Source organism: Pelobates fuscus, chromosome 9 (assembly GCF_036172605.1).
Source record: "Pelobates fuscus isolate aPelFus1 chromosome 9, aPelFus1.pri, whole genome shotgun sequence".
In the NCBI taxonomy this organism is placed as follows: domain Eukaryota; kingdom Metazoa; phylum Chordata; class Amphibia; order Anura; family Pelobatidae; genus Pelobates; species Pelobates fuscus.
In genome coordinates this window covers 17424352-17434987 of record NC_086325.1, presented here as the reverse complement: position 1 = coordinate 17434987, position 10636 = coordinate 17424352, and the positions used below count along the sequence as shown (strand labels likewise).

Sequence of the window (10636 nt, the reverse complement as noted above, 5' to 3'; positions counted from 1 at the left end):
CAGAAGTTTGGGGATTCTGTTCAGTGGAGCGACAAAACAAAACTGGACAATTTTTTGGCCCAATGGATCAGTGGTATGCCTGGAGGAAGAAGAATGAAGCATACGCTGAAAAGAACACTCTGCCTGCCTGGTGGTCAATGATGCTCTGGGACTGCCTTGCATCCTCTGGCACTGGCATGTGGAAGGCAAGATTCATTGACATATAAGGAGATCCTAGGAGAAAACGTTATGCCGTCTGTGAGAAAGCTTAAGCTTTGGCGTCATTGGACCTTTAAACAAGACAATGGTCCCGAACATACCTCAAATTCCACCAAGGCTTGGTTGCAGAAAAGGTCCTGGAAAACTCTACAGTGACCATCACAGTCACCTGTCTTGAACCCCATAAAAATCTCTGGTAGGATTTGAAGAAGGCAGTTGTAGCACACAAACCCGAGAAGATTACTGAACTGGAGGTTATTGCTCATGAGCAATGTGCTATGATTTCTCAGGGACGCTGCCAGAAGGTGTTGTCTGGCTATATATCTCATTTGCAGCATTTCATAACAGCAAAATGGAGCTCTACTAAGTACTAAAGGTACTTGCCATGAAGGGGTTGAATAATTTTGAAACTGGAGAATTCATTATAAGATTGCATTTTCAGTTCAATTTGGGGAAACCTCCTGAAGCATTCATTGTATTGAACTATTTCAATTGTCTTTGTTTGATTTGTTCATTGCAAATAGCTGAAAGTCTGTACATTTTTACAATAGACCTTATTTTCAATGGGGGTTGAATAATTTTGATTACAACGCTACTTCGTATTTCATCTCCTCTGTTGGGCTGTATATGCTATGCCAAGCAGTATTAAAAAAAGTATTTCCTCCCAGTGGGAAATAAAATAATAACTAATGGATGCCAATGAAACTGAACTATCAAATTCCCCTAATGCAGCCTATGAATGGGATTAGTAACTCATAGCACCATTTCCTATACTGATTTAAAGGATTATTGCTAACTTCCTAAACAATTTGTAGCTACAAATCACTGTGAAACGCAAATAACTCCATTACTATAAAACATACCTTATCATACATATTACAGGTAGAGTCATCATATTGAATTAAACACATAATATGTATCATTTAATTAAAGTAAAAGACTACAATGTCTGGGTATTATTCAGAATCCATACATCGTGGCTCACAGCTCAGGTTTACAGGACGCATGTTCCTCTGGTGAATAAAGAAGGACGGGAAAGGATCTGACGCATTTCACACATATTTGGCGTTTCTCCTCACTCTGATGAAATGCGCAGTTTGGAAATAGTGAGTCCTGGTCTAGCACACAATCCGTAATGTGAAAGGTGTGTTTACTTAAGACACGGTCCATGTGTTCGGTTTTCCCTTTGCAGATTCTAGTGATGGTTTTCACATTTTCCGCATGAATGAAGGTGTTACTCTCTTTGCAGCCACCGTGTTGGTCGGACATGTTTCTCTCAGACTCGATTTGGGCACAGCTGATCTGCATCTGACCAATCACTACATGGTTGTCCCTAAATCTTCTGTAGTCCTGACATGAGCTCAGATGGTAAATGCTCAGTATGAACCCAAGATTCAGGAAGACTTGGCTTGATGACGACATTCCTGACGGGAACTGAAGAAAGACACAGTGTTATTTATTCCGTCTGAGTTGTTGGGAAAATAAATAGGAATTTCAAATTTAAGGTTAAAATAGCGAAGTGCAAACATTCTTCAAGTAAGGTATGATTCTAATTAAACTTTGGAATTCACTTTAAATTCCTGAAAATAATCACTTTAGTAAATACTCTGATATAATGCTGTATCTTCCTTCATATATTTTGTTCTGACTATTTTGTCCTGAATTATTTCACTGGAAATCTAGACTTTCCCTGAAGAGTCCATTCATGGGTGTGAAGGATAGAAGATTCTCTTCCACTGGCCTGGCTTTGATTTGCTCACTGTGTGGGGTATTTTGAATAGTCTGGGCATTCACTTGGAGTCCAGAACAAGCTGTCTGACCCAATCATAAAGATATGAAGTAATATTTATATTTATTTTTACAGATTCCGATTCCATCAGGCACGAAACAGTAAGACTGCATTGGGCGTTTTTTACACTAATTTCTGCAAATGTGTATTTTAGTTTAACACAATTCTTAGCCTGGCGGTTATTTCAACTGAGAGATTTTGCCAGGATAAAAAATATTTTATCCAACAAGAAAATTAGCCCTACTTAAAAAAAAAATTGGAAGTTACTTATAGCCAGCGGGATCCTGGGTCCCTTCCAATACTACAGGATTCTCAGTTTCCCGATTAAATACGCAATGGGAGTGCTACACTCTAGGCAGCAAAACATATTTTTGCCTGAATAATTGCTGTACGTTTGCGTGCCCAATTTTAATAGTCAAATGTGCATTTTTTTTTTTTAAAAGTAATTGTTTGTCTTTTTTACCTGTTGTATAGCGCAGTGGAATATGTTTGTGCAATATAAATAATTATAACTGTGAAAAAATAAAATAAAATAAATGTTTTGCATCATTTTGCGTTTGTCCCATCTCCCTCATTCTAAAATACCTCCTCCTTGTTGACTACTGTACCTGCGCTCTCCCACCGCCCCAAACTGCAGCTGTATTGTACATGCCATCATCTTGTAGTACAGCTCACAACATTACAAATAAAAATAAATAAAAATGAGAAAATGTTTAACTGTATCAGAATGAAAGCGGCTATTCCTTACCTAGATCTTATTCGTTGGCAAGTTTCTCTGTTTAATGATACAGAGACGTGCCCTCAATACCCTTTATTTTTCTTTTTAAAGAGGAAGTATATTATCGCATAAAAAAAAATGTAACCGACGTTATACACGTGTACAGTTTATCAAGTTCTGGCAGCAAGTGATTGTGACGACGCAGCCACCTTCACTAGCCTACAACTGAAGATCTTTATTGTGGCCCACGTGTATCTCCTTATCGCTTCGTACAGTAAACCATGTGGTGACCCAGCTGAGAGAGGGACGAATGTCTAGCTGATAAGGTGGTAGTGAATAAAAATAATGGATACTTCTATATTTTGCTCCTTTTTTACAGTATCACTCCTCATTGTTTATTTTAATTTTATTATAATCTCTGGTGTATGGGAAGTTTTGAACAGATAAACTATCAGTCAAAGAAAAAACTCTGACCAATAGCTGAGGAGGGGTTACAGGGGTAGTATAGGGCTTAACCCTAAATATATATAACTATCAAAAAAAGGAAGGTGGTGAGAAAAGATCCTCGTAAATACGGGGTCCTTAATCTCACAACCGCTACCCCCAGTCTAAGTATCAAAACAGTTAAAACTAAAAATAACAAAAGCTTTAATGGAACACAAATTATATCAAATACACACAACCTACATTATCACCCCAAATCGTGAGGATTAAAAGCAAAAAATGAAAAACGACTGTAAATATAAACTGGCAAAATAGTGCGGCAGAGAACCTTATAGAGGGCAGACAGCAACAATGGTCACATAGATGCAACTAGTGTGTGAAATATCTAAACAAAGTTGCAACTGTGAAAAAACGTAGTTACTGAAAAAAACCTCCCAAGGAAATTCAGCCTATCTGCAACTAATTCAAGCCAGGAGACAGCAAAAAAAGGGGGATTCCCCCATTCAAGGCAGTCTTAGGGAAAGCCAAGGTCCGGGTTTCCCTGTAGGGACTTCCGATATTCCTAAGGTGCATATGCTTATCTGCTTCCAGTTATCAAATACCTGGTATATCTAGTATGACCAAAAGAAAATAAATCGAAAGGATAGGGAGATCAGAGGTAGAGGAAACAAAGTAGTGTGGAAAGGGCTGAGTCTAGACAGAGCTAAGAAAGGGGCTCTGTCATCATATCAGCTCCTATATCCTAACTCTAAATAGTAGTAGTCCCTCTAGTGTAGATCTCAAACTGCGGGGTATCCAACAAGCTGTCAGAACAGTCGGCAAAAAAGATTGTCCAATTACAGGATCATATAAGTCCTAATAGCGTGAAATAAGCTGCCCAACGCGCGTTTCGGCGGTCTAACCGCCTTTCTCAAGGGCAAGTAGTGCAGACTAAGCCTCTCCCTCCAGACCTTAAATACCCAGAAATCCCTACCTGTAAAGTAGGGGGTGGGATTCCAGAGTGCCCGCCAGCCGTGTGCTCTTGATTACAGCTGGCGATATGCGCATGTCCGTTTCTGGTTGCTTGCGCATGCGCGGGGACTTTTAGGTTCGTAAATATATGTCTCCTTTCGTAAGCGCATGCGCCTAGACTTAGTATTCGGACGAGGTGATTAGTCCACTAGAAGAGACTGATCCACTTCTTTTAGAAAGTAGCTCTGCTACATAAAGGAAGTTAACAGCTTTTAGAAGGCCTGGGTACAGAGATATAATTCCCAATTCAGGATCAGACCGGCCAATTCTTATCTGCTGTTAAACGTCTATGGTCAGTCTCTGTCATGATAAGATAGAAACTACATGTATCATCTTAACCTCATCTGTCATCCCGAAAACTGTTTAGAAGAGGGGATGACGGATATGTTAGATAGATTGTTAATCCTAATATCATATATTTATATATCTAGTGGTGGCACCCAAATAGGAGAGGAGAGGCAAAATTAATATTCATCAGCAAATTATGTATAAAAAAAAAAAAATTAGAATAAAATAGTTCGATCAAATGTTATAAACAAAGCTTATTATGTACAGTGATAGAGTGGTATATACAAGAAGAAGAGGCATGGTTCAAAAAAAGGACCTAAATACTTGGTCCATATCCAAAAGAAGCTGGGTATATAGAAAGATCACTAATCAGATAAATGGGGCAAAAGAAAAGCCCTCATTTAAGCCTCTAGGTTGGAGTGTCTTTAATCTATATATCCATTTGGATTCTCTCTGTCTAAGGGTTCTGTCAAAGTCTCCACGTCTTTGGTTCCTCTTTACTAGTTCAAGGCCACAGAATCTAAGGTTGTTAGGATCACCATGGTGATGTTCTTTTAAGTGTCTAGATACAGGTGTTTCTAGGCGATTCCTTGGGGACCTTACATGCTCCATGATTCTCTCTTTGAAGGCCCTAAAAGTCTTGCCCACATACTTCTGTCCGCAGGAACACGATAGAAGATACACTAGTCCCTTGGTGTTACAGTTAAAGAAGTCTTTTATCCTTATGGAGTCTTCACCTGTACTGTCACTTACAGTCTTTGAGCCTCTAGAGATGTATCTACAGGCTACACACCTACCGCAGCCGTATGAGCCACAGGGTGGAGTGCCTAGCCAGGTGGCTCTTGGTTGTATTGGGGTGGAGAAGTGACTTGGTACCAACATGTCGCGAATGTTACGTCCCCGTCTGGCCGTAATATCGATGTGGACCAAGGACATGTTTGAGATGGACATCATTCAGCAATAAGGGCCAAAATCTGTCCAGGGACCTTCTAACTTCGGGCCAGCCTGCGTCGTATGTCGCAATACGTATTTTGCCTGTTTCCCTAGTTGTTTCATTGTCAGGTTGGTCGCTGAGGAGTACACTTCTCTGGGTCCCTAGTGCCCTTTTGTATGCCTTCTTCAGGCAGCGATTCGGGTAGCCTTTTGCTTTAAAGTGGGCTCTAAGCTGTTGTACTTTAAGTTTAAAATCTAAAATATCGCTGCAATTCCTGCGGAGACGGAGGTATTGGCCCGTGGGAATGCCTTCCTTCCGTGGTCTCGGGTGATAACTGCTCCAGTGGAGAAGCGAGTTTGTGGCAGTTGGTTTTTTGAAAAGTGTAGATTGGAATGTGCCTCCCTCGTCCATGGTAATTGTTGGGGATAAAATCAGCCCGGACCCTTTGTGGATGATGGATATTTGCCAACTCATTCAGAGCTCTGGAAATTGGAAATGAATAGCAGAGACTTGTTCAATAACCAATTCAAAGTTTATTATACAGTCATATGCATTTATACCCCATTTTCATGTTGGTGGGGGCCATGAGCATTAGTGACATCATTTGTTTTTCACAAGTTATAAACAGCTGTTTCTAGTTATAATCTTTCGTCATATAACGTATCACATATTTGATTAAAACCAGATATTTACAAATACCGATATATTGGACAATTAACAAGAACATTTCGAAATCAGTATTTTTCCAGCAAAAAGGATTTTATACAAATCCTTTTTCCGAGAAATAAAGATGAAATGCCAAATTCATTCTTTGTTCAAATTAACTCTTATATGGACAGCTAGGATAGATATCAAAATGGATATTTGCATCTACAGTTCCCCTCTTAGATCATATCATGATCTATCTTACGGTAAATATCCATGGGAGGCCTGCGGCAGAGAAACAAGAGGAGGTATATTCAGACGTGCTAATCATGTCTGCGGGACTTTTATTATTTCTTCACCTCGATTTCCCCCATTTGCTCTGTGCCATAGGTTTTCCCTTTAAGAGGAGTTCGAGCTGTTGATTTCAGCTTTTTCAATTATCTGTTGAACACATCTTGTAAGTGGGTCAATATAGGCAAAGTGTATTTGTGAAGGCAAAGTGTTATTCCCAACAACGGGAATATTATTATTATTATAATTCAAAATGTAAGCTCGTATAGTCAAAACGGGAATAAGATCCATCCCCTCTTTGGACCAGGGTCCTGGATTACCATTCCACCCGGTGATCTGGGGCCAGGTCAAAAAACCCAGTGGCAAGAACTCATATTTGAGGAAAAAAGCACATCTGGGGAAACTCTGAGTGAGGGCCATCCCCTCACGTTGACAGCATTAGTGACTTATAAAACCCTGCATTTGTAAGTAAATAGCTGGGTATCGGGATTGGGAAACATTTCTTGATTAGTTTCAAAAGGCCCATTTACATATTAAATCATGAGATAACTTATAATCAGTTTGTAATTCTAACAATAATCCCAATCATGACCTTGCATCCTATGTCTCCTAATTACATCCCTATTTCGATGGTCCAGTCATATCCACACTTAATAAATGGGAATCCATCCTTGGTACACTCAACATACATCAATGACACACATAGTACATCCATGCCTGAGTAAGCTAACACTTCCTCTCTCCGGCTAACTCTACAAAAATAAAAATAACAAAATAGTTCAATAGTCCAGCATAGTCCAGCATAGTCCTAAAAAATAGTCTTTCAAGGAGAATAAAGAATGTTAGACACCATAAACGTTGTTCCATAATCTTAGACACCATAACATAGCTATGGGTAGCAATATGGCTGACAACAAGACAATGTCAGCTTCCACATAGTTCTTAATTCTTCTGTTTGCTGGATGTTCACCACAATGCTCTGTGCAACACCCCAATTGTTGAAAGGGTTAATACAGACATAGCGGCATTAGACAGCACTGCAACTTCAGGACTTTCCAAGTCAGTCTATGTACTCATAAGTAAGCATCTTAGTTTCTTCGGCCAGCATGGATTTTGACCAAACAGATTTAATTGCAAAAAAAGGTAGGTAGGCAGGTAGGTCAGCCAGAGAGATTGGTGTGTAGTCCCAAATATCAGGCGGCACAAATACTCCAGTATGGTCTCTATAATCATACAAACACAAGGATCAGTACGACATCAATAAATTAATTATCTAGGCTAAACTCAAATTAGAGACTAATGTTAAATCCTTAACTTGTGTAACATGTACTTCTCTCAGTGTTGCTTATATTTCATTGCATTGTCCTTTATACAATTGTAATACATAATTTCCCTTTAGAGATGAGAGAAGCACTCATTCTATATAAATGCTTGTTGAGTACTAAAACACTAACATATACATATTGGAATAATTCCTAATAAAATACTGTTCTTAAACTTAAACCTTAATTTGATAATCCCAATTAATTACTTTAATAGAATTGGAATGCTGAATTCTGTCAAAAATGTTGTGGACCCAGGTAACATTTTTTTAAACCAAAGCCTTTTATATATCCCGATGTCCAAAAAGCCACCAATTCTGTATGTGTGTGATCATGTTTAATACATGCTGGAACCTCCATAGAGATATCCCACTTAAACAATATTTTTTTTTCAGAACAACTAGGAATGAAATAGGAGAAACAAAATGAATTACTGTTGTTGCAAAGTGCTTTGTTTAATACAGAGTTGTCTTGCTTTGCTAAAATTGCAAGTGGCCTCTGATAAGGAAGGGGCAGCAAACTGTAGACATGTGTTATATTAAGTTGCCCTCACTTGTCAGGTCTTGTAAACTCACTTATTTTATTGCAGATGCCTCTATGATACCACGTTACAAATTGACTAAGCATACTTATTATTATCTTATTTTATTTTAGTTATTTCACAATGCGCAGCCTATGCAAACAATGTCTACATCTAAACTTCAGCTTGTACTTTCCCTAAGAGCCAGCATTAATACTGTTTTATCTATATATAAAACATTAAGAACATGAACCATCTGTGTATTAGGCTGAGGTCCAGGAGCACCACAGGCACCAGGGAAGCCAGAGGCACCAGCAATACCAGGAGTACCAGTGGGGCCAGCTTGACCGGGTTCACCACGAGCACCTTGGGGTGAACCCCTGCTCTCCACAATTAAAACAATTAAAACAGTGCTGAAGTTGCCACCTCTACAAAAGTTAGACCCTTTGATCAAATTCTCTACCTCTGTCTCTAAAACATTTCTGATTCAATCTCCTATCACCTCACAAATGTCCTTGTCTCGTCTGCTTAAGATCACAATCCTTTGTGACCGATACAACATACTTTTCCCTCTTTCTTTATATCAAAACAACCTGCTGTATCTTTCTCATGAAGCATATTCCATTTGCAGGTCGAGATTACCTAACTCACACCCCCTCTTTGTGTACACTTCTTAGTGTACCACACAGATATAATATTAATAAGCTTTTGAAGAATTAGTACATAAACAGTGAAAGCAGAGTCTTCCTACAGGGTTTGCAATACTGACAGTCTGGGTCATAGGTGTAATGCAGTTAGTTACTTTTCTATTGTTAGAATACATTGAAAACATATATTGCAAATATTAAAATCATATTGCATATCAAATATATTGCAAATATTGCAAATATTAAAATCATATTGCATATCAAATATATTGCAAATATTGCAAATATTAAAATCATATTGCATATCAAATATATTGCAAATATTGCAAATATTAAAATCATATTGCAGCCGTTTCCTACACCTATAAGGATATGGTTGTTATACTTCAATTTAGTTCAAATTGAGTATCAAAAGACTAACCACAAAAACTAAACGTTATATGCTTATCAAAAATGAGTTTAACCCCTTAGAGAGTTAATAGCCTCTTCCCATAGTATGGTTCCTTTTAAAATTATTATATTATTTATTCTCTTCTAGGTCTGCAAAATGCTTTCAATATACCAATACAAATATAATACAGTAGTTTAGAATTGCCTCAAAATAAATTGTCTGATCTCTATTAAAAATACCATTTCATCATTTTGCTATAATCAATGAGGCATATTAGATGAATCTTAATCTGGGAAAAAACGTATCCACTTCTGGTCATCCATTAATTTTGTACTTGTTAAATATATAATATAACAATTGTTTATGTTAAAGATAACGCTAAATACTCCCCTAATAATATGAAGAATGAGAGATCCACGATTTTGAAAAGCAGATTTTTTCCAGGGGCCCCTTTTTCGTGAGCTGATCAGCATTTAATCTGTTGTAAAAAGACACTAAAAGCTTGCATTAATGACATGCAAATATTCTTTAAATAGTCTTCATACTCATTGTAATATCACACATGTCCTCTTATAACACAGAACACAACGAATGTAGCAGATATCCAGCAGACATCCCAACACAAAAACCCATTAATGGACAGGCAATTAACTCAATCCAAAATACATTATTAAATGTCACACCCAAAAGAAACACAGACATAATGTAGGTTTCCCTTGTTTGTGCATTCTGCAACCATGCAAGCAGTACTGCTTTAAGATCAGAAAACCTGGCAGCTGGACTGGAAAGTCGAATTTTGGCAAGAAGTCCATTATTACAACAGAATTTTGGAAAACAGCTAAAACTTAGCGTGTTTTTTTCTTTTGCTTTAAGGATTACAACTCATATTGCTCTTGGACTAGTATTCAATAATAAATCAGTTATTTAATAGATTATTAGATTATTACGCTACCATTTCCAGCTGTATCAATACTGAGACAAATTTATTCAAATATAATTTAGAATAGCACAGCAAATTACCCATTAACATACATGACAATCAAACTGCATACTTTAAAATGAGTAACACATTTATCACAATCAACATTTACACAGAATAAACTTTTAACAGCTGTATTCAGAACATATTATTGTATATTTTCTTTATTTTTATTTGATTTTATTATTTAGGAGTTCTGGTACCAATGGTTTTCTTATTAAAGAAGGGATCCCGTATGGCCATATAACGCGTTTAACTTAAACATTTGTATAACACTTGCATTAACTGCATTAACCAGTTGCAACATATGTACCCTGTCAATAGAATTTCTCTCCTATACGCTTATAGAACATTTGGACCAGATTACACAGACATGGTATCACCTGCATTTGTCAGAACTCTCAAACACTCAAAATATTTAAACTACTCCATGTTAAAAGCATGGCAAAATTTTGACCG

General features: G+C 37.6%; 1 long non-coding RNA gene across 1 annotated transcript; it reads right to left on the bottom strand.

Annotated features, from left to right (window-relative positions):
- Positions 1–1094: 1094 nt before the first annotated feature.
- On the bottom strand, positions 1095–2815 carry LOC134573471 (uncharacterized). The gene is made up of 2 exons (XR_010085327.1): positions 2736–2815; positions 1095–1632 (listed from the first exon to the last, which is right to left on the bottom strand). It is a non-coding gene; the product is annotated as an uncharacterized LOC134573471 (long non-coding RNA).
- Positions 2816–10636: the final 7821 nt, after the last annotated feature.